This window comes from Lasioglossum baleicum, chromosome 13 (assembly GCF_051020765.1).
Source record: "Lasioglossum baleicum chromosome 13, iyLasBale1, whole genome shotgun sequence".
Lineage (NCBI taxonomy): Eukaryota > Metazoa > Arthropoda > Insecta > Hymenoptera > Halictidae > Lasioglossum > Lasioglossum baleicum.
Window position 1 is genome coordinate 9605806 of NC_134941.1, and position 24075 is coordinate 9629880.

Below are 24075 nucleotides of genomic sequence, written 5' to 3' on the forward strand. Positions count from 1 at the left end.
GTTCTATTTTTCGCAACGAGGTGTTCATCGACGTTTCCGATTTGAAACAATTCGAATCATGAAATATGAATTGAATGGGAACGATAATTCGATTAAACGCGGACAGATGAAATCGCGAATTATTGCGATAGAGAAAGGAGAATCGTTAGCAATTTATTTGCGAATAGACGCTGAAAAATTGATCGAGTAGAGAGATATAGATGATCGACAATTTTTCTGTTATTTTTACGCGTGATACGTTATTTCTATACTTTAAAATCGACGAGATGCCAATCTCGTCAGCCAACTTCAAATTCTATATTCGTATGGAACAAGGACCATCCGGAGTCGTCCTTCATTAATCAGTTATAGGAACTACGGGCTTTATTATAATTAGACTGCGGATCTTTATGCAATTATGGCTTTTGAAAATTATCGAAAAATGCGAGGATATAAAATACGACAGGATTTAGTACGAATTTCATTTATTTCAGATCTAAACAGGCTACTGCCATGGCAAATACGATTTTATTTGATTCGAGTTCCTTAAAATTCGTCTACAATAATTCAAGAGAACTCGATCAAATTTTTCAGTCTAAAGAAACTACATTGAAAAAATAATATGGGCAACGAATTAACGCGCCACCGGGTACATCGAACAATTTTCCACGGGAAATGAAATGAAGCGCCGTCTCGTTGACTTTTGTTGGTCGTTTTTCCAGGCGGTCCCTTTCTCCTACGAGCCCTCCGACGCTTTCCCAGGTCCGTTGTTGCTTTCCGGCATTGAAAACAGAATCCGGCGTCCCCTATCCACGGGAAAATGATAAAAATTAAAGGAAGTAACAGAGGAACGAGGGGGGTGGCCGCGTAATTAACGAATCGCGTCCCGTATAAACACATTATCCGGTAAATCGGGTCCTGTCGCGGCCGTTGCGGTGATTCCGAAATTAACGCAATTAAATAGATGGCAAACAATTAGTCGGCCGATGATGGTCATGGATCGCGGTTGTCCCCGGTTCGATGAGAAGGAATAATGCCCCACGGTCCTCCGTTATTTATGGAACCGTTTCCTCTGGTGACTCTCGCGATCACGCTACCGGCATCCTCTCGCCGCGACCCGCTCGAATATTTAGGAGACACGTATCGCGTAAATGGAATTTTTTTCATGACGGATCGAGAATTCGTTGGATATTTTCGATGCCCGAGGATTCTACCCGGCACACAGAACAGAGTGGAATTTTTGAAAAATTCTTCTTTCTCTTACCCCACTGGAATTCGGTTGATTCGACGAAACGCTGGCACAAATGTTCGCACTCTTTTGTGATCGAAATTAATCGGCACACACGCTGCACTGCTGTTTCAATATTTTGTCTCTTCTGTCCGGGGATTCTGCAATTCTAATTTGTTTTCGAATGCAAGGACTCGGACGTCCTCAGACGTCCTTCTATAAGAAAATAAACAATAATTAAAATTGAAATCCATTTATATCTTCGTTTATTCCATACTAACAAATTCCACTTGTTTTGACTACGATTAATTGTTGCTAGAAATTATTTGAGCAAGACGCCAACCAAAAATAGGCAGAGATTTTCTGGAAGCCATGTAGCATGTCACAAATATTCATAATTTTAAAGTACTTCGTCGTTAGAGCGATCGCAAGTGATTTTATTTGCGCCAGTAGTATAGGCCAGCCGTTGGTCAGACGTCGCAGGATCGCGGGAAATCCCGTTTTCTTCCATCGCATCATTCGCCGTGTAACTCGCGCGTTACAATCCTCGTTACAACGAGTAATCGTTCGTCATTGCAGTCACGGTATCCGGGAAAAATCGCGGCCGACTGTCGAAAATTAAGAAAAAAGATGTGCCCGCGCAACCCGGGAACGAGGACACGGCGGAAATTGGCCGGCGGCGGAGGCGGCAGCACGAGCCGAGACACGTTTTCAATCTTACACCGTGTCGTCGGAATGATCAATAGCCCGCTGAAAAATATCTAACGGAAGAAGCCTGCACCGGGTACGAACCGTGAATTCCATGTCCGACATTTCGATGTCGGAATCGCCCTTTTATGCGCGTCGCGTTCGATTTTCTGATCCCCCGGTTTTTCTCGCCCCTCGAAGCTCTCGAGGATCCCCCGGCAAAAATAACAAAAAGCAAACGGCCTGATGGAAATCGTCGGCCCGAATACATGATCGCGATGCTCGAATGATGGAAATCCGTTCCATACCGCTGTAATTGGTTTTGTAATGAGGCGTCAAGATGGCAGGCTCTCGAAGCGTCCAAACGGATTTATCTTCACGCGAGAAATGCTTTTTCTGAACGTGTGAACACACTTTTCAAAAATAAAACGTGCTTGTTTAGGATAGAATTTGTTTAAAATAGTATTACGTTTTTTAACAATGAGACAACGTATATTTCTGACTGTATGATAGTTGAGTTAAGGACGAATGCTTTTCAGAAAGTATGAACGCACTTTTTAATAATAAAACGTGCTTGTTTCGGATAGAATTTGTTTAAAATAGTATAAGGATAGTACACGTTTCCTAACAATGCCTCTCAGACAGTATGAACACACTTTTTAGAATAAAACGTGCTTGTTTAGGATAGAATTTGTTTAAAATAGTCTAAGAATAATATACGTTTTTTTAACAATGAGACAATGTATATTTCTGACTGTATAATAGTTGAGTTAAGGATAAATGCTTTGCTGAAAGTATGAACACATTTTTTAAAAATAGAACGTACATATATGTTTAGGATAGAATTTGTTTAAAATAGTATAAGAATAATACACGTTTTCTAACAATGAGACAATGTATATTTCTGACTGTATAATAGTTGAGTTAAGGATAAATGCTTTTCCGAAAGTATGAACACATTTTTTAAAAATAGAACGTACATATATGTTTAGGATAGAATTTGTTTAAAATAGTCTAAGAACCCCTAACACCATGACCTTCGCGTGACACTAAGTTCAAAATTGCACAAAAGATAAAAAGTGAAATAAATCCTGTTACAATTTTTGTATCGATTTACCTTGCTCGGATAAACGAGGATCCACCTCACAGAAGAAGACAGATTTAATGCAAAAAGGCATTGAAACATGCGAGAATAGTATCAGTACAGAGTCGACAAGAATCCAGTGGTGGAGCGCGTTCAGCGCTAAAATATTTCAAGACACGGTGGCGCATAGTGTTCCCGCGAACCGGAAGGAGGGAATCGTGGAAAAATTCGAGCGGCGCAAGCTCGAGCACAATGAGCGTTTCATCGTGGGTATTTCTGCGTTCGGTTTCGGTACGAAAGTCTTCCGGTTCCCGAGGCATTCTGGGGCGGAAAGACAGCGTTCCATTGGAGATTGAAGAAGACTGGGTGCGCGTCGAGGGTGGTTGCGGCGAATGTGAAAGGGAGCTCGAGGAAGACGGAGCAGGAGAAGAGGAGGAAGAGAGAGAGAGGATTCACTGTGTGAGGCATGGCGGGGTACCACTTAGCAGCTCGACAAACACGCGGTACGCGGAAAAAAGGCTGGGAAAGAGGGTGGGGACGGGGGCGGCAGGGAGAACGACGGCTGCTGCGTCTCCTGATTTTGCATTTTTCATTTAGTCCCTGTCCCCCTTTCGCTCGAGCGCATTGGCAAGTGCGCGTGATTCATGATGCACTCGCCACGGATCTCCGGTTAGCATAGAAACCGGTAATTCAAGACAACAATGCAAACAGAGTTCCGCGACGTCCGCGAACCGGTGAACAACAACCGCCCCTTTGTTCGAGACACCCTCCCCTCGCGTCGTCAATTTTGGGGATGAATCATCCATTGCGATCTTGGTTATCTTCTTTCGGTGGAATAAGAAAATTTAGCAGATCCCCAGTAGAACTGCAATTCGGTAGATTTATCAACAATCCTGAATTAAAAGATTCGACGCCCGCCATTCTGGCGAGTCCCGTAGTTTCACTGTTAAAGGATACGCCGAGTAAAGAGCCGGATGCGAATGTATTCTTTCGCGCGTCCCCGTCAAATCGGCTTACGCCGAACAGAGACGCTTGTCTGTTCGACTGTCAGGTTTTCTTTTCACGGAACGGATGGTTCCGCTGGTAATGGTGATGGATGACGCGTTTTCTTGCTGGGCGACAGAGCGTGCAAGAGAGAGAGAAAGAGAGTCCTCTCTGTGGGTAATACGGGTAGCATGGTTGGGTCTCGAAGGGGGTTAATCCGTCACCAATGGTGTAAAGGCACGTATAATGCTCGCGCGACGCGTGAATCCACGCGCGTGAACAAGCGCCGCGAATTTTACGAGCACGACGGTTTGTTAGTTCCGTTTCAGCCACGCTCCCACGACTATTGAATTAACCGTTGTGTAACGTTACGTCGCATGCGAGAGCATGATCGCGACGCTCGCTGTGGAAAACCGTAACGAATCGCTCTCTTTTACAATTACCGGTTCGTAACGCGATGCACGAATTAGTCCGTAGCTTTCGGCTATAAATTCTGTTCAGCAACAACTTATAAAATAATTTATCCAAGGATCGCTTTAAACTATGTCGACATCTGTGACCTCCACAGCACCAGGGGTTGCGTTCTCGCGCGTTTGTTCAACCCAGGGGATGGAAAAAAACAGCGGAAAAAATTCCGCACGCCGGAAGACGAAAGTGTCGGCGCGTACGCGAAACGCATTACGCCGACAATCGATTCCGCTGCATTTAAACCGGCGAAAGCTGTTTCGTGGGGGTGCCAGGAGGCGAAAGAACTGTTCACGCCCGTACAAAATGCCCGTGCTCGGTAAACATATTGGAGAAGAGGTAGTGGGTCACGATGTCTGGTGTTTTTAATCAGGCTACCAGTGTATCCCCGTCGTAATTCCGAACGTGACGTTAATACGTTCACGTGCATTAGCGGGAACGACTTTCCTCGCGGCGGCGGCGCTATCAGGGGAAACCTCCGGGGAAATAGCGTGTTCGAACTTCGGCCCGCCGGCCGAGGGATATATGTCACGGGAAATTCGTGTTGGCCGTGCCACCGTTGCTGTTTTCGCCCGACCACTTACGAATATTGCAGATTTTTCCGACGACAATGACCGTTCGCGCGACGGAATTCGCTGCAGATCGAAACGCGGGGGTGAGTTTCTCGATTATTTTTCTATTTTCGGTGCCTGTCTGTACTATTTCCGCTGCGGACGGTGTTATAGCTATCACCGCGTTTGATCTTTTAACGTGGTTACCTTTTATTTTTAATAACAACGGCGTCGTTGTTGCTCTAATTACTGGAAGAGCCTTGTGTAACTTGCTGGAAATTGAGTGAACTCTGGAATTTTTTTTGTTGGAAATTATGCAAACAGTTCCTCTTTGAAATTGTCCAAGTATCTTATCGCACTGCCGACGCAACAATATGAATTTTCGCGTTGTAATATTAACGATAATGACGTCCTCGTTGCATTCGTTATGGAAGGAACTTCGTATAAGTCGTTGGAAGTCGCGTGACCTTTTCGAATTTTTTATCTTGGAAATTATGCAAACGATTCTCTTGAAATTTTCAGGGTACTTCGTGGCATTATTCAAGTAACAATAAATATTATTTCGATAAGAGAAAATGTACATAAAGATAATGATTGTTCGGTAATGAATGCGCGCTGTACATTTTTTTCTGCATTAATGGCTAATTGACGATTCTGTACATAATAATTAAATCTTTTATACATTTCACTGAATTCAATATTGCATTATAAAACGAGTAAAACACACCTACCATGGGCATCGGTGCATTTCATTAGCATCTCATTAAATATTCAATTATTTATGATTAAATATGCTGAAGGTAGCGGGTATAATCCGTCGTTATATTCATTTCTGATCAATTTTATGCAACTCGTATCCAATCCAATGTTTCGAAAATCAATAAAATAATACAGTCTTGAGCTGCAGAAAATAAAATTTTGTAATATTGAATGTTCAATGGCCAATTTTTTCTTATCTAAAAATCGTCTAAAAAATGACCACACCCTAGTAGCACATTCATATGGAATTAAAGGAGATCCAATCTGTTTTTAATATTCAAATATGCGTACAATATTTATTTCACATTAAGCAACAAATATTTTTTTCCAAATATACAGTAAATATGTATTTCATATTACGAGAAAAATATTTTTTCCAAATGTAAAATGAATGTTTATTTAATATTATAAACAGAATATTTTTTCCCTAATTTTCAAGAAATATTCTATATTTATCATAAAAAAAATGCCTGTTCCATAATATGGAAAAAATACACATTTCGTATTATGAATAAAACGGATGAATGAAACGTAAAATATTTACTTTGAATTTTTTTATTTCAAATATATGTTGTGCCTGTCACTTATTCGATATAAATTTACATTAGAAGAATATTATTTAATCATTTAGGTTTTCTTATATATTCTGCAATTTACAGGGCAGTCGCAAACTACCATAATAGCAAAAAATATTTTATAGACATTCATATGTTATTAAAAAGAGGTCTGTTTTAATATTTAAATACCGGGTGACTCACGAGAAACAGGCCACCTAAATTGTTCCGTTAGGCTTAGAGATAGAAGACTCTGTTACAGAGAAAAGTAATATAAATGTTTAAACAAATATGGACTAAGTATTCATAGAATATAACAGAAATATTTATTTTACATTTTTTTAATATTGATTGTATATTTTCTATGTGTGAATATATTTACATACTTTAAATATTTCTCTCATGTGTGATGAATATTTAGTTTACATTTCTTTAAAATTTATTTCATGTTTCCTGTATCTGTATGTAATATTATATCTAACAAAAAGTGTGGCTGAAAAGATATTATTTTAATATAATTAAAATAATATTTTGTGCTACTAGAGGGCATGTTCTCGGTGAAGAATTAAAAAATTGCACAAGCACCCTCGACGAACATTGTCACAATAACTTGCGCCGGACACCGAGGCGTTCGCGATCGATCGCGTCAACAAGTGTACATATCGGCGACCAGAAGCAAGCAGAAGCGAACAGAGCAACGTTTGCGGAGGTTCGCGAAGAATTCGGTGTTCCTTTCAGAGGTACGACAATAAAACTGTCCTCGAATCAACAAGAGAGAGAGAGAGAGAGGGAACTCTGCGAGTCGGACCGTGAGATCCGTTTTCTCGCGTGTAATTTCTCGTTCCCACCATTTTCCCGTTTCCCGCTCGTTCCGCGAATAAGCTCTCAGCCGCGCACCACCACCAAATTGCTTTTCTACTCTTTATCGAACCCGAAACTTCGCGCCCACCACCCCTGAAAACTGCTAAGCTCGGCCTCTTATGCGGCTGGCGTGTTCCTATTTGCATTTGAAACGTGGCCCCTCCTACACCGCGTTCCTTTCGGCTTCCCCCCTCGACCCCGTCGTCTCCATCTCCGTGTACCAGAGCCCTTCAGCTCCACAACGAAACAGGGAATTGCCCGTTCAACGGGGTGCATGATCCGCGAAACACCACCGGCTTCCGGTTTCACAGGGGATCTTTCCGCAAAACGTTTACCGTAACGTTTCCGGGAAAACGTCCCTCTGCCTCCTCGCCTACGCTTCGTTCCGCTCTCATCTCGTTACATATGTACACCGGCACCGTATGTGCAACTGTTTGCACACCTTGCATCGTCGGGTCGCACATCTCTCGGCGCATTCGTTGTTTAGAAGACGCAATTAATATTATAACACTTGGACGACGGTCCATGTTCGCAACTGCACAATTCTTATTTTCAAATTTTTGCTCGTAGATTGTCTGACAAAAAATGTGATCTTTATTTTGTCAAGGTTATTTCAAGGTCACCTCATGTTTTTTAAATGGAATCAAAGTTGAGCAAACGTCTTTGAAATGAACTTGTCTATGTGAATAAAATTGTTTAACTATTTATTAATGGTAGGGTAAAGTGCCCAAATATGGTATAGTCGCCTATTATGGCACTACCTTATGTCTTGTAAAGGAGAAGTCGCACTCAGTGTGCAAGTAATCGCACCATTCTATAGATTTTAGATCCTCCGCCAGTTGTGTCTCCACGTGTTGAATATTTTTCTGGTTAGATTTTCGATAGTATCTTTTTCGAGGAAGGTAAGTGATTTGGAAACGTTTGAACATATCTGCAGTTTCAGTTTATTTATATTAATATTTGCTAACTGTTGGTTTGGGCTGAAATTCAGTTTCTCTTTGTCCACGTGGAGTTCCCAATATGGCACTACCAAGAGTTCCCTAATATGGGTATAGCTATATTGACATTCTTGGCGTGGGTGCCGAATATGGCACTAGGAGTCATATTAGGAACTCAAAGTGTACCGTATTAAGAATCCCTTTCGCTGGAACCTGTAAATGACACACCACGAAAAAAATATTTTTCCCAAGCTGTATTCATTTTTTAACAAGCTTGACCGCAGAATCTTATAGGGAGGAAATGCATCTACAACTGGTAATTTTTTGGTCGAAAAAGAGCATTCTAAAATAATCAAAAATGACATCAAGAAAAAATGGTTCATTAGGGACTCAAGGTGTACCATATTAAGAACCCCTTCCGCTGGAACCTGCAAATGACACACCACGAAAAAAATATTTTTCCCAAGCTGTATTCATTTTTTAACAAACTTGACCCCAGAATCTTATAGGGAGGAAATGCATCTACAACTGGTAATTTTTTGGTTGAAAAAGAGCATTCTAAAATAATCAAAAAACGACATCAACAAAAAGTGGTTCATATTTGAGCACTTTATCCTACTATGCTACAACTGTGAAGTAATTGGAATTGGATGGGCAACCATTACGACCATAAGTGAACCTCGAAACTTCAGTACATTCGATTGTTTTATATTTTCCGTCAGGTTTGCAGAAATTATCGTACACCGTCGAACAAGAATTGTTAGCTCGGTCGCAGCAATTAATTATCGACAGACAGCGGGTGTAAAAATTGAAATCGAGTGACAGCGAAACTCGAACGTTTCATTAAAACATAGATATATCGTGGGATGTTTATCGGTGTTATTTGGAAGAATTGATTTGATCAATATTCGAGAGCATTTTAAACGGATCCGCCGATAAATGGAAATCGATGTTTGCCCCCCAAAACGCGCAGGCTCAATAATAACAATTCAATTATTCCCCGTATTATCCGAACTTTATTTCGCGTGAATTTTGCACAATCAAACTCGATTATTTCTGCCGAATAATAACATCGACGCGATGTTAGATAAATTCGCATGAGCAACGAAACGAATTAGAAGTTACACACGCGATCGAGTAATCAAATAACCGAGAAATTGAATGGCTTTGAATTTGCATGGTGTTAACAATTCCATGTCTGTATTCGTTTATCCGTTACTCGTTACACCGTTTGTTCCAATGATCGTTCGCGATTCTATATTAAATCACTATTCACACTTTCAGCGTTATAAATACAATGACGCTTTCAGCTGTTTAAATAAATTACTGGTTAAACCGCTGGCACGAATAATTATTCTTGACGCTACGTCAAATTACTGTGAACACTCTCGGCATTATAATTTTCATCACTACCAATAAATATCCTTATACTGTTGCAATGAAGGCAATAAATTGAACCATTGCTCCAAATAATTATTCTCGACGCTACGCGAAAACCTTGTCAACAGTCTCGGCACTATAATTTTAATCAAACAAACAATATCATTATACTTCCCTTTGGAGGGAATGGCATTCTCGAATTTTCTCATAGAACTACTACCAGTCTAAAAAATTGATAAATGCACGGAAGTGCACCAGCCAAGTTCTCCCACTACCTCGTTTTACACGAAACAACTTAGCCGTTTCTTAGAGGCTTGTAACTCGGCACTGGAGGCAGATGGAGAGATGTAATTTCGTACACTTGTTAAATGCTATCATGTCTGAATATTGACAAAATATCAATCTTCCAACATTAGTAGGTTCCGAGATATAGGACCTCAAAAATCGCTTTTGTCACTGACTGACTGACTGACAGATCATCAAAACTTTTTGGGTACTCTTTTCAAATAAATTATTCTAAATTATTCAAACTTGGCCGTCACTTTCTAAACCAATGGCCATAAAAGGTGTTCGGTAGCGGCCAAGTTTGAATAATGTAGCCCTCCATGTAACTCTTTAAAAATTAAATAGCGTTCATTTAAACTAATTTTTACAAACGCTTTTTTCAGTATTGCAAGAGGTATTTCTAAGCTAACGAACCTGGCCGTATTTTGTTTGATCTCACAACTTTTTACGGCCACAGGAACTCGGCTCCTGTTTACAGGATGTTTTTGTTGGTAGAACTGTGCCGAAATAACTTCGTCTCAGCGATTGCGCAGAGTTTCCCCGGCAACTTTGCAATTCATTCTCGCCAGGGGTGTTAAAATGCTGGACGGGTATAATTTCGTCGAAACCCGATAAAGGTCCTTTTTACATTTCGTCATTACAGCCGCGATGGCGGTCCGAATTGGTTCAAGCGACAATTTAGGCTCGGGCTAACCGGATCAGTGAAAAATCCATTATGCGACACGCTGTGTTGGACGTTGGTGAGATCAAACGCGAATTAAAGATTCACCGTGTCCGCCGTTGCCGACCGAAAAGTGCGTCGAAAGGTGGTAATTCGTCCATTCGTGCGCGCGCGCGGTCGTTCCCGGTTCAATTAACGCGGAATTGCTGCAACATTCTGCTCGCATAATGCGGGTTATAACAACGTTACCGTATCCCCGTGGATCTTGGATAAGCGCGAACAGTATGGTGACCAGGAGGATAGGGGAAGTGGGGGGAGTGGTGGAGGCGGGAGGCAAGGGGGAATTACGGTGACGAGATTAATTTAAACTAAAATTCGCGAAACGTCATGGGGCCGTGCTCGCGGAACGTGTGCTCGGTGCTCGTCAACCTGCCGAGTACTCCGGTAATTAAATTTGCATTCCTTTATTTTTCCAACGGCGAGCCCCGGGGCTGAATCAGGCCACGAAAGTGCAATAAAAAAATCGCTACTCGAAACTCTGATCTCCCCTCTCTCTCTCTCAGCTCGTTGCTAGTTCTCCGCGAATCTGCTACCCAGAACCGATGCCGCGTGCATTTCGTTAACTCGCCAACCACGCTCTACTAATCAATTATAGTCATTAGAAAATCTCGCGCGAACACACGAGGAACAATCGCCCGGCATTCTCGCGTTTTTCGTTGCAGGAGGAAACACAAATTGCGAGCGTGTTTCTCGCTTTTCTGGAATTCGTTAGGTTGTTAGTGAGCTCTTGCCATTATTCTACCAGGTCGAAATGATCGGATCTAGATTTTTTAGTTTACGATTATTGAAATAATAAAAATTATTTCGTATGAAATGATCGTATAGATATCTTTAGTAGAGCATAAATAAACTCATACTAATACACATACACAAACAAATATACAGAGCCAAAAAATGTCCCAATGAAGCCACCTGGGTAGGGTTGTGATCAAGTTCAATATGTACTCACGAATCCCAGTCAATTTCAATAACCAAGTTTCATTTCAAGAGTTTTGATTACTACTTAAAAGCAATAATGTTTCAATGATTATATTCGAAAAGTATTCATTTTATCCAAACTGATATCGAACCTCGGAATGAGTACTTACAAGTTTCGAAAAGATACTTATAAGTACTTCGATGTAGAAAGGAATCGAATCTTTCACAAGTAGTACTCGAATCTTGGAAATCAGAACTGCATCGTAGGTTTTAAACGCTTTCTTGATTAAATTCGTAACTATTAAAGAATAATATTTCATCTACAATACTTGGTTTTATCCTATTCTTTTTATCCATGATATTTCCTGCATTTGAAAACACTCTTTCCGAAGATACAGAAGTGGCCATTATACAAAGATAATCACGTGGAATTTTTGATAAAATGAGGTGCTTCATTGAATTTTCACGTCAAAATTTTCCACTTCTAACACAGCAGACGATGAAAAAATAATGATTAGGAAAATCAGAGAATTTCCGGTACGATATTCATGAAATCTGTTCGACCAAGATTCGAATATACTTGCAAGTATTATTTCCGTTTACCAAAGTGCTTGTAAAAGGTTCGAAACTGCCTGCCATAGCTTCAAGTATACTTAGGAGTGCTATTTCTGTTTTTCAAAGTACTTATAGAGAGTTCGAATTCAATCAATCAAAGTTCGAACCTGTCTGCGAGATACTTGATCCCATACACCTGGGTACAGTGAGAACATCAGAAAGCCGGAAGTACAAATACCAAAGATAAGACGGGAAAGAGAAAGAGGAAATGAATCAAAAGTCAACAACCTAAATAAAGCTGAGACTACTAAATAAGCAACACAACAATCGAGGAAGATGTGGTTCAAAAAGGTACATAAATTGTTGCAAGGGTGTCGAGCAAGGTTCCCGACGCGCGGCAAATTAATCCTCGTATAGCAGGGAGTACGCGGGCGGTACCAATGACGCGTTATTGCCGCCATAACTTGCCAGTCGAAGGGTTGAGCGGGGTGAGAGCGAAGATCAAAGCTTAGCACGGCACAGTTTCGGCAAAGGCGTCGACGGAATTCTCCTGCACGACGTCGACGGCGGAACATTTAATTGCGAACCCGCTGGCCGCGCCGTATCAGCCGGTGCCGCAGTATGCCGGGTGCAGTGAACCTTTTCGGAGCGTGACAGATGAATATAAACTTAACACGCGGCCGAAATTATGCGTCCCCGTCTATAATTAACCGGACTTTAGCGAGCGACCCGGCGTGCCCCGTTCGAACGCATCGGATTCCTGCGAAAGTGGTACAGTCTTCGCCCCCGTCGAATTTATACAGGCCCTTCCAAAGCCTCTCACCATCGAGGCCTTCCTTAATCCTTGAATAATTAACTTGTTGGGATTATTAAACGCAAAAAAAATGATCTACATGACTACTGCGTTTCGAAATCGACGTAGACAATTTTTATTTCATGAATTCACGGCAAAAGTGGTTAGGTTGAATCAATAATTATAATGAAAAGAGTTTGAGAACATCAAAATACATTATCTTAACCTTATTAAAATTATTAAAAGAAGAGAAACATTTTTATCTTACTCCTGCCTCGTTTTAAGCAAATAATGTTTATGTGATAATCATCTCTGATGACTTTCTTCAAGTTTTCCTCCTCACCTTGATTAACGTCGCTTTTACCTGACGCCGTAGTCTCAACAGACCGGAAGTCGCAGGCAAAAGCTGGCGAAAGCTTGCGGGCACATCAAAGCGCTCGAGCAAAGTAACAGAAGTAACTGTACAGTGGCGGGATTACGGGTCTGTAACTGTCGCAATCAATCCAATTAATTCGTGCCGACTTAATCTTTGACGGAGAATCGTCAAAGGCCGTTTTGATGCGCGGCGTTTCTTGTAATTCCGGAAATTACTTCTCCCCCATCCTCGTCGCCTGCCACCACTACATCTGCTCATCGCGATGCGGATGACTTTCCGGTTTCGTGATCCGCGTTTCGCCACAATTCGCGTCTCGCATCGCAATTAACCCTGCGAACACATCTTACTATTTCTGCCGCCACGTGCATTACCCAGACAAACAGTTTCGTTGAGCTACAGAATTCGGATTTCAATCAATTACGCCGTCGTTTGATTCAACTGATTTTCAACAGCTTCAGCTTATAGATGTTAGATTAGTTATTTGTTTATTGCCCCTCAGTTACAGAATTTTTATCAATTCTTCCATAAAAAATATATTAAAAAATTGCTTAAAAACCACGATTATATTAAAATGCACTAAACAGGAGAAAATACATTTTTTCCTGGTTCTCCATAAAATACCGAATCGATAGAAAAATTTATTATAAATTTAAATAAAATCATAACATTAGTGACTACAAATAAAAGCGTGGAGCGCCCTCGAAGATTACGTCAATATAGTTCAGCGCTCCACGCTTTTATTTTTATAGTGACTAATGTTATGATTTTATTTAAAATATTAAATTTTTTTATTTATTCCGACAGTAATTTTATAACAAAAGAAATTCTGAACCAATCGCTTAAAATTTTGGGGAAGAATACAATATTATTAATCATTTAACTGGATTCGGTATTTTATGAAGAACCAGAAAAAAATTATTTTCTCCTTTTTAGTGCATTTTAATATAAGCATTGGTTTTTAAAAAGATTTTTTATATATTTTATTTTCTACTTTCATTGTTATCGGAAGCAAAGTATGTGTGCAAAATTTCAGCAAGATTGAACTATGCGAAGAGGTTTAAAATTTGATTACAAGATTTGACGCGTAAAACAACATGGCAGTTAATATAATCGTGGTAATAAAGGGACACTCAGTATTATATTCTTGCAAAGTTTATTCAAAATAAGAACTACTTTAGAATCCACAGCTTCGAGAAACAATTCTCAATTCGAAAAACTCAAGTAACTACATTAATTTATTAAAAAAACACTAGCTGCGTTGGAGTGGCCGTTCCAAAATTGACTAGAGATTATTTTTCACGAAAAACTGCATCGAGAGTGTAGAATAAAATTTCCGCATACGAAGCTCCGTTTCCCAGAAAATTGAGTTCAAACTGGAATCGACCGTGTCTGATCATGGCTGGCCGTTTCTACTTGCGTGCGCGATAGGAATTTTCAAACTCGCTGCGTTCGGAAACGGAGTATCGTGCGGGAAAACTTCATTCTGAATTCTCGATGCAGCTTTTCACGAAAAATAACCTCCACCATTTTTTAAAACGATCACTCACACGTAGCTGTCGTTATTCATTAATTACTGTGGTTATTTCTAGTCCGTTAACCTGCCAGACACAATTTCATTCATTCACGAAGCAGATCGGAACTTTCTGTCGCTAATATAATACATTATGAAACATCGGCTTTTTAAAATTATTTGTAAGGAATAAGCTGTATTTATTTGTAAAACATGACACACGGATAACCATTCGTTGACAGACGGGTTTCTCGCGAAAGCTCGTTTCGATCTGATCTTCTTTTTACAATTCGTTGGCAATTACAATTTTAGAATTCTTCTGTTCCGATTCTCTATTTTATAAATTTAACTATACATAGGGTTATTTGTTAATACACACATGTACATACATATAATACACACACATCATTCGTACATTAACCCTATAAATTCATAAAATTTTATTTTATCAATTTTTATCTCGAGTTGCAGCTGAATCAAAACACGGATGAACACAATTTAACCTATGTGATTTTCACACCTTCACAATCGCTCGTGGTCTAGATAAGAGAAGCCCGAGAAATTCCGGTGTACTTCAGGCTAATCCTTCGCGTACAAGGTGTTTTGTAACGAGCAGCAACGCGTCGATGATGAAAAGCTGCGCAAAAACCATGAGAAAAGTTTCCATAATGAATCGAGGCGACGATGACGCTTCTTGGGAACAATGAAATCAGTGGCTCTCGTTAACCCCGCTTTAGGAAGCCACGCTCTCTTTTATTACGTGGTCTCAGTTCGCTGCCTCGTAATCATTACGAAACACACCGAGCGCTTCTATGTACTTTCGTTCTGTCACGCTCTTCCGCTCCTATTCACGTGTGTTCCTTCCACCGGCGCTTTTCCTTTGAACTTTTCCTCGATGTTCACGTAATTGTTACATTAATACTCTGCAAAATCCAGTGGATCGAAGCTGGCTTCCAATTAACATGCATCTGTAAATCTGTCGATACTTGAGCAATTCGTTCTGCGAGCTGTGCTTCGTTGAAGTAATTCTTTTACAAAGAAGTGCCACGTAAAACGCCTTGTTTAATTTTTATATTAAATACTTTATTAGATTGAGGTGTTTCTTTCTCGCAGAGAAATATGAGAAGACTTTGAATAATTGTGCAATAATTAGACTGTGGATTTCTTTGAAAAATAGAAAATTTTATGAACTAATTTATAAAAATTGAAGTGAGGAAAAATGGTGCCTCTCCTGTCAAGTGAGTTAGATTCTTTTTTATCGGGAACGATATATCAAATTTGAGGCCGAGAAGGTTTGAACGCCGGAAATCCCGGAACACCACGGTGATCATGGAAATTATGGCCTGAAATACTTTGTCGAGTATAATTTCGAGTTTGACCTACATTAGGTGGCTCGACAAGGGACGTATGATTTAAATAGCATGGCGGTCCACGTTCCCTGTTGTTCCGTGTCACGCAGCCTCGTCGTGGCTAATTCCGTAAGCTCCCGCGGTTATGAATGGCCGTAATACTTTTTCCGCTGCTAGCGTGAAACCGCTGCTCGTCCCCCGTTATTGTTTAAATCAAACCCACACCGGGGTCCGTAAGTGTCCGTGAGCGCTTCACGGAATCCGCTGGAAACCTTTCCATTACCATTATCACACGAGCGTCTCGCACAGTTCCCTTGGAACCTCGGTATTAATTTTTTAAGTGACTTGCTCCGAGCATTTATCACTTCAAGTAATTGTGCGAGCGGACTTCTCGGATGTTTGAATACGCAGGCAGCAATTTATGTCAATTTTAAAGATGGTATTAAAGGAATCTTCGAAAGGAATTTTTACATCGGTAATTTGTTCATTTTGAAAGGATGAGAATTAACATAAAGTTATATAATTGTTTTCCAACGTTCCACAAGCTGATGGGCAAAATCACGTTAACAATCATCACTAGACTGCGAATCTGTATGCATTTATAGAAAAATTGAGAAGATGAAATTGAAAATTGTTGAAACATTAAAAAAATTTGAAGATGTCAATATATGATTCCTCCTTTATTAAAGGAAGAATTACTTCGTTTTAGATTCTATTTCCTGCAGTTTTTATTTTACATCATTGTTGTAGCAGGTAACTGTGTGTATTTCACACAATTTTAATCAGATATGTGTTCATTTAAATAAATTAACAGCAAGTGAAGAAAGTCAATTTGAAGGCAGTTTTAACCTCGAAGTAAAAACAATCGGAAGGAATTGGTTGTACTTCAGGGTTCGTCCCGGTAAAAAAAAAAAACTATATAAGTTAGTAGGTACATTTTAAACGCGTTAAGCAAAAAAAAATAATTTTGGCCAGCTAGATTGATCAAATACCCCACTGTGCGGCGGTGCTGTCTACTGTGCAACGGCCTTAATCCCCCCAAAAGAGTGCCGAAATGTAAAATCGCTAAGAAATTAAGGGAATCTCGCTATAGCTCCGCGAAGGGTACTAATGTCTAAAACGCGCAGTGGAATAGTTGCATGCGCATCGTCGATAAATCTCGACTTGCTGTCCAATGGGGTTTCTGTCGTCGAGTAGAAATTGATCGATGATCGTGCGGTTGTCTGGTGCGAAGAGGGCGTGAATGCGAGAGTTCGCCGTTGGTCTTTCTCTCTCTCTCTCTCTCTTGCGATGAAGAGAAAACGGAAGGCGCCTCCGGGAACGCAACAAGTTCGCGATCCCTTTATCCTCGTCGGCTATCCTTTTGTGTCCTTGGAACTTGGCCAACGGTGGCTCACCGCTGCCGCTGCAACCCCCGTCCGACTATCTCCTCCCTTCGTTTATCCTCCGACCACCCTCGCCTTCGGGTTCTTATCTAACCCGAAAGTGCAATCAATCATTTCAGGGGGCGATCACTCTCCCGCGACCGACTGCTACGAGCAAAGTTCTGACGCGATTGACCGTGTAACGAGAGCCCGCCACCGGTTTCCACTTTGCCGGGAACCGATTCCGGCCAACGATTAAGCGGATCGTTCTGCTGCGACGGCAAGTTTAAGGGTTGCACTTTAGGCCGACACGTTATCTCGGTTCCACGCAAAAATAGCTCCGTCGAAAGTGCTGTGTCTTGGACACTTTCGCGAAGTTATCGTGAGTAATTCAAGTAGTAGAACTCCTTGACGACTTTATATGAGCACTAGGGCTACCGCGCGTTACTTCTTAAACCAATGGTCATAAAAGGTGTTTGGTAGCGGCCGAGTTTGAATAATTTAGGCCTCCATGAAACTCTTTAAAAATTAAATAGCGTTCTTCTAAACTAATTTTTACAAACGCTTTCTTCAGCATTGCAAGAGGTATTTCTAAGCTAACTAACTTTTTACGGCCATAAAGGAACTTGGCTCCTGTTTACAGGATGTTTTTGTTGGGATCTATCTTCTCTGAAGAACATAATTTGATAAGAAGATTCCGAGCAAACACCACTGTCTGGTTATCGCGGGCTGATTAAGGGGGACGCGCGAGCCCAATTGAATCAGGGGTGCGCAACGAGGAATTTATATTAGACAGTACGGAGAGAGTAGGAGCGTCGAACGAAGGCCAAGTGTCAAATACAACACGATTGATCTCGATTAATATACCTCTGATGCGGTCCGGTAGCACGGCCGCCTCACCGATGTCCGCGCCTAACCGCAGCTCTAGCTACATTCCGCAATCATTGACCTATCTCAATGAACGGGCTGCCATGTTAGCCGGAACAGGAGAGAACTGTCTATCATTCCGTACTGGGGATTCCGTGGTAATTGAATGAGAATTGGCTCATCTAGAGATTCAATCACGTCACTTCAGCCTATTGTTCGTACGGTCGAGTTGTCGCTGAGGAGACCCGTGATCGAATCCTTTTGGTGGTTTGGCGAAAGCGTCGAACAAATGGATACACTTTCATCGAACTACAGTGCCCTAAATTTGACCGAGTAGATTTTTATTCTAGACAAAGATCCGCATTTTCTATTCGTCTCGGTGTATTCTCCGTTTCCGGAAAAGCGTCCACTTTGCTGTAAAGTCGCGGCAGCGATCCGGAATGGAGGGAACAACGAGACGCGAACCGTTTGACGTGATTCCCCGCACAAACACGCATTGATGCCGATGGTGCAATCGTCGGGTTCGCCGTTGCATTAGCGCCGGGGAAAGAAATAAGAGTTGCCAGAGGTGGAATAGAGTAGGAGGAGGAAAAAATGAGGCGGAACCCCGACGGTGAACAGGAAACGCGGAAGAGGAACGAGCCGGAGAATGAGCATTACGGGAGCCACTCGAATTTATGAAATTGCAATTTCAGCTCCCGGTAGCAATTTATCCGCGCAGCTCGCCCAGCAAGGAAAATAATCCAGCGCCTTGTTCCTTTCCGCCGCATTTCTCTCCGCTCGCGATCCGGGACAGCGTCTATGAATTTCATTCGCGAATTGCTTCTCAACGCGAACAGACTTGTCGGATACCGTCCCGATCGTTTCCCCGCACCTTTCCCCATACGTATCGGCACGCTTCCGCATACAAACAAAAGTATCAGACCTATTTTAATCAAAAACCCTCCCCGGTAAAATATGACTCTGCTCGCCACAGTAATATCCGGAACCCCTTGCTTTGATACCCGGCCGATTCGAGAACGTCTCAAATTCAATTTTATTACGCCCGCCTTCTCGGACGTTCTCTGGACAACGCGATGAATTTGCTATTTTCTTTCCTATCGAGTATACATACTTTACCCATCGGAAACGCAGGTATATCTAAAAATTTCTTTCATAGAACTGAAAAATCGCAGATTGACCTCTAAGAGCTCAATAGCGAGGCCACCAGGATTTCTAAGCGGTCATGATCTGATTCAGAGTAACTGGACCTTTTTTTACCACGTTTTTATTAGCTCGCTTTCGTGTCTACGTCTATTGGTCTGTTTGATACAAATTTTACAATTGATTTTAAGCTAACTTCCCGCTGAAATTTGTGATTGTGAATTTTGAATAGCTATGAAAATACTTGTTAGATTTAAAACGAAAAACGTGTGGCGCATGCAATAGATAATTGATGCATGAATGGTTCACCTTAAATCACTAACAATTTTATTGCACTGCAAATGATATGATCTGTTGTGCGAGTTTTCTCAACGTTTCCCGTTTTAAATCTTACAAGTATTTTTATAGCTATTAAAAATTCACAATCACGAATTTTCAGGTCTATCTGTACGGGGTTAGGTATCTGTATGGGGCTAGAAAAATTGTTTTATACTTTTTAGTCCGTTCTAAAAACGTGGTATTTTTAAAAAATTTATTTTTAGCTTTTTGTTTATATAAGGGAGGTGGGGAAAAATGCATTTACGCACGGCTCCCCCCTATAGATGACAGTCGGGGGAGTGTTGGGCTCGCTTACACAATATCCACTAAAAAAAACTCATCGCCCCAGGCCTCGCACCCGATTCACTCGCTAAAATACAAGGAATAAGGGTAGTCGGGGACTCACTATCCGTATTACTCCCGACTACCCTTATGTCTCAACTTGTCTAACCACGCATGTTCTTATCAACATCAGAGTAACTGGACCTAGCCTAACCTAACAACAATTTTCCTACATAAAATTTTTCAAGAAAAACTCTCATTTTTCACGCTGGAAACCGAATAATGAGAACTCCTCTGTTTCCGAGCGAGCGTCTCGCGATCCTCGTGCGCAATTATTTCGATGCCAGGAGGAGGGGAGTGAAGCTCGGAAAAAGGCGTAGCCGGTCAACAACCGCGGAAGTTAATAACATTAACTAAATAAACGCACCGGTCGGCAAACAATGGCCCGGTAGCCGGGCTGCCAAGAATAGCGAAGCAAACGTCGACTTAGTTTACCAGAAGTTCGCCACAATGCCTGCGGACGCTTTATGTGTTTAAGGGTCTGTGTTGCGCAGGCTGCGCACCATGTGCACATATAAAGCGAGCCCAGTTAGCGGGCAGAGGCCTGTATATCAGTGGCTGGTTCGGGTTCGGCATGTAGGTCAACGTTTCCGAGATTACATCTTCGGCAAGGCGAATAAAAGCGACGGGGAACCAGCGTCGCCGATGGTTATCGACGTTATCGGGACGCACGCCGGAACAGATTCCTGGCTGTTCTTTTTCCACGTTGCCCTCCGATCGGCCCTGATAAACCCTCGGACGAGATTCGACGAGATGCGGTGCAATTAACAACGCTCCCGTGCAAACCGCCGTCGTGGGAACCGAGGAGGATCTGCCGGCTTTCGTAAATAAATCATTTCGTTGATCACGTTAATGAACGGACCTTCCGGAGACCGGCGCGCCGCCAGCTTTCCTTAAAGGGTCTGCGCCGCGTCCTTTAAAGGCGAAAACTTCCCCGCGATGAAATTCATTTATTAAATCTTGTATCATGCCTCCGTAAATCTTTCGGTGATCCTTTAGAAAAATCTGCTGCACGAAATCGAAAAACTTAAATTTCACATAGTCCCTCCCGGGGAGAAACGCTGAAAAAGACACCGCTTTTACCTGTTTTTACCACGGCTCATCTCGCCAAAAAATCTGAAAAGATTCATGTATATATATTCATACTTGTATACCGATACTGTGAACGTAGAAATTATGTCGCGTTTGATCTTTCACAGCCAGGATTTACAACGTAAAAATTAACTACAGTATACGTAACTGGGTGTTGGACACCCGACCGATTTTTTTCGCAATTCTACGCATTTCACTGAATAGGGAATAAAAATTTTTTTAAAAACCACGATTATATTAAAATGCACTGAAAAGGAGAAATTAAATTTTTTCCTGGTTCTCCCAAAAATTTAATATAAATTTAAATAAAATCATGACATTAGTGATTATAAAAATAGAAGCATGGAGCGCCGACGAAGATTACGTCAATATAGTTTAGCACTCCACGCTTTTATTTTTATAGTCACTAATGTCGTGATTTTATTTAAATTTATATTACATTTTTTGGAGAACCTGGAAAATAATTGTTTTCTCTTTTTTAGTGCATTTCAATATAAGCGTGGTTTTTAAAAAGTTTTTTTTATATATCTTTTCATATTCTACTTTTTAGTTGTTTTTTTTAAATGGAACGCAAGATATAGAAACCAAAGATATGGAAATACTCGAGATAGAATGAGGGGATGACTCCGAGAGACGACGTCTCTTGATGGAGTCCGAAATTGTACGAAATGGAACTGAATGAACGGAACACCACAATCATACCGAGCTCATTCGATGCGAAGTGAGCCAGTGGAGTGGGGATGAGTCAGAGTGGGAACGCGTAGTGGAGTAGGGAGCGCTGGCGCGCGAAGTGGGGATCGCTGAACGCGATGACGAACTAATATATATTAATATATTTTTTCTCCTAGACGCACAGTGTTTTTTTAAATTTGTTTTTTAACATTGCATTGTCATACAGTTCTGAACTATTATGTTTAAAGTTTCAAGTCTTCTATCTCATCGGGAAGTGGTTTAAAATTCGATTACAAGCTTTGACGCATACAACAACGACACGGCAAGCTAATATAACCGTGGCAAAATAGGCCAGAAACCAGACGTCACCCGTTAATCCGTGGGCATAAACGAAACTGCTGATTAGATACCGAGGAAACGTGACTTTGAGGCAAAGAGAAGACGAAGCCAGAAGTTGTAGCTCCTTTCCTGATTAGCCGAAAGTTGGTTCTAGGGCATCCGGGGGTCGATGAAGTTCTGGATCAGTCGACGTTAATTCCAAAGAACCGTAGTCACACACCGAGGACACTGTGATAATCCTGTATAATAATTCCGCGCGCCGAGCTTCAGACGACAATTAGGTTTAATCTCTTCGAAATGATTTACACGAGAAACTACCGGTTTGCCACTTGGAGAGCTTCGCGGGAGTTGAACTGCCGATACAGAAGGCCGCGTCTTAGCCGTGGCGAAGGCTTAAAGACAGCCTCGTGTTGAATATCCAAATAATCCTTTGTTCCCGCGTGCGTCGAAGCCGCGGCGCGGATTTCGCTACGAGGAGAACCAGACAGAAACTTCCCCGAGCACAGTCAATATCGTCATGCGGCGAAGCTTTCGAAACGACGGGCACAATGCCGGGTCCACAATGGGATTCCTATTCTATGCGCCGCGGTAGGCTTATTAATATTGCACGCTTCGCCGTTGCAGCGAGCTTTTTATCTACTGCATTGTTTATTCCGACCGGCTCATCTGCCCGCTGCAAATCTACCCTGTCTCTGCGGACTTCTCCTGCTTCAGCTGCCCAACAATGCACCACTGCATTCCTGTTTCGAAAATCGCGTTCTTCGCCCCAACAATTGTTAAGCGTTCTTCTTCCCCTCGTTGTAACTTTCGGGAATTTTTTGAACTGAAAATATTGATTACATGGATCTCAAAATTGGCGGGTAAATTTGCCCATCTTCACAGAATGGAAAGATATTTTTTTTTATCAAGAAATATAATTAATTTATAGAAGAGAATGCGGTTTATACAATCTAAAAGCAGAGCAGAAGTGCAATGGCGGTAGACTTATTAATTTTGCAAGGGCTCAGGCTCGAAGCTAACTTTTATCTACGGTCCTGTTTGCCCGCTTTACTTCGGCCCGCATTAGCGCCCGTAATTTCGCGAAAGGTCGGACGTGCAACGCGATTGCACCCGGTATCGCAACTTCCCAGAACTTCCGATACTTTCTCCGTCACGCATTCTTTCGGCCAGACTTTCTCCACCGTTTCTCCCCTGCGAACTATGGCGGTGGAAGCCCTGCTAAACAAACAAAGGGTCGCCGCCATTATTTCATTAGCCGGGCGAAAAATTCGCTAAAAAGTTTTCGGTCAACGCCCCTCGAAAATTTGCTCGGAAAGTTTGCGGCCCGTGTCGACGAATCGACGATTGTTCCAGGGACTTCCGGTTCCGTGAAGTTTCCGAGGCGCGCCCACTATGGCTTCCGGTTCCCGGTTTCCCCAGTGCATTTTTCTTTTGGGGTTTCTCCGAGACACCGTGCGAAATTATGCGTTTCTGAATGAAGAATATAAATTAGGAATATATTGTCGTTTGGTTCGCAATTTTATTTACTTTAATTTTTTTCAGAATATAAATCGCGAATATGTAAAGTGTCGTTAAGTTGACAATTTCTTTTTTAAATTAGTTTTTGAAGAATATAAAGGAATATACTTCATGTTGTTAAGTTTGCAATTATTTTCTGAAATTGCTTTTTGAGAATATAAATCGCGAATATGTATATTCAGTGTCATTAAGTTGACAATGTCTTTTTTAAATTAGTTTTGGAAGAATATAAATTAGGAATATATACTTCATGTTGTTAAGTTTGCAATTGTTTTCTGAAATTGCTTTTTGAGAATCTAAATCGCGAATATATTCAGTATCATTAAGTTAACAATTTCTTTTTCAAATTAGTTTTGGAAGAATATACTTCATGTCGTTAAGTTTGCAATTCTTTTCTGAGATTACTTTTTGAGAATATAAATCGCGAATACATTCAGTGTCAT

At 41.3% G+C, this 24075-nt stretch overlaps 1 protein-coding gene across 2 annotated transcripts in view; it reads left to right on the forward strand.

The window, feature by feature from the left end:
- The window catches only part of LOC143215255 (uncharacterized), a 101894-nt gene that overhangs the window by 44482 nt on the left and 33337 nt on the right, over positions 1 to 24075 (forward strand). The gene's annotated exons all lie outside the window — the stretch shown is intronic.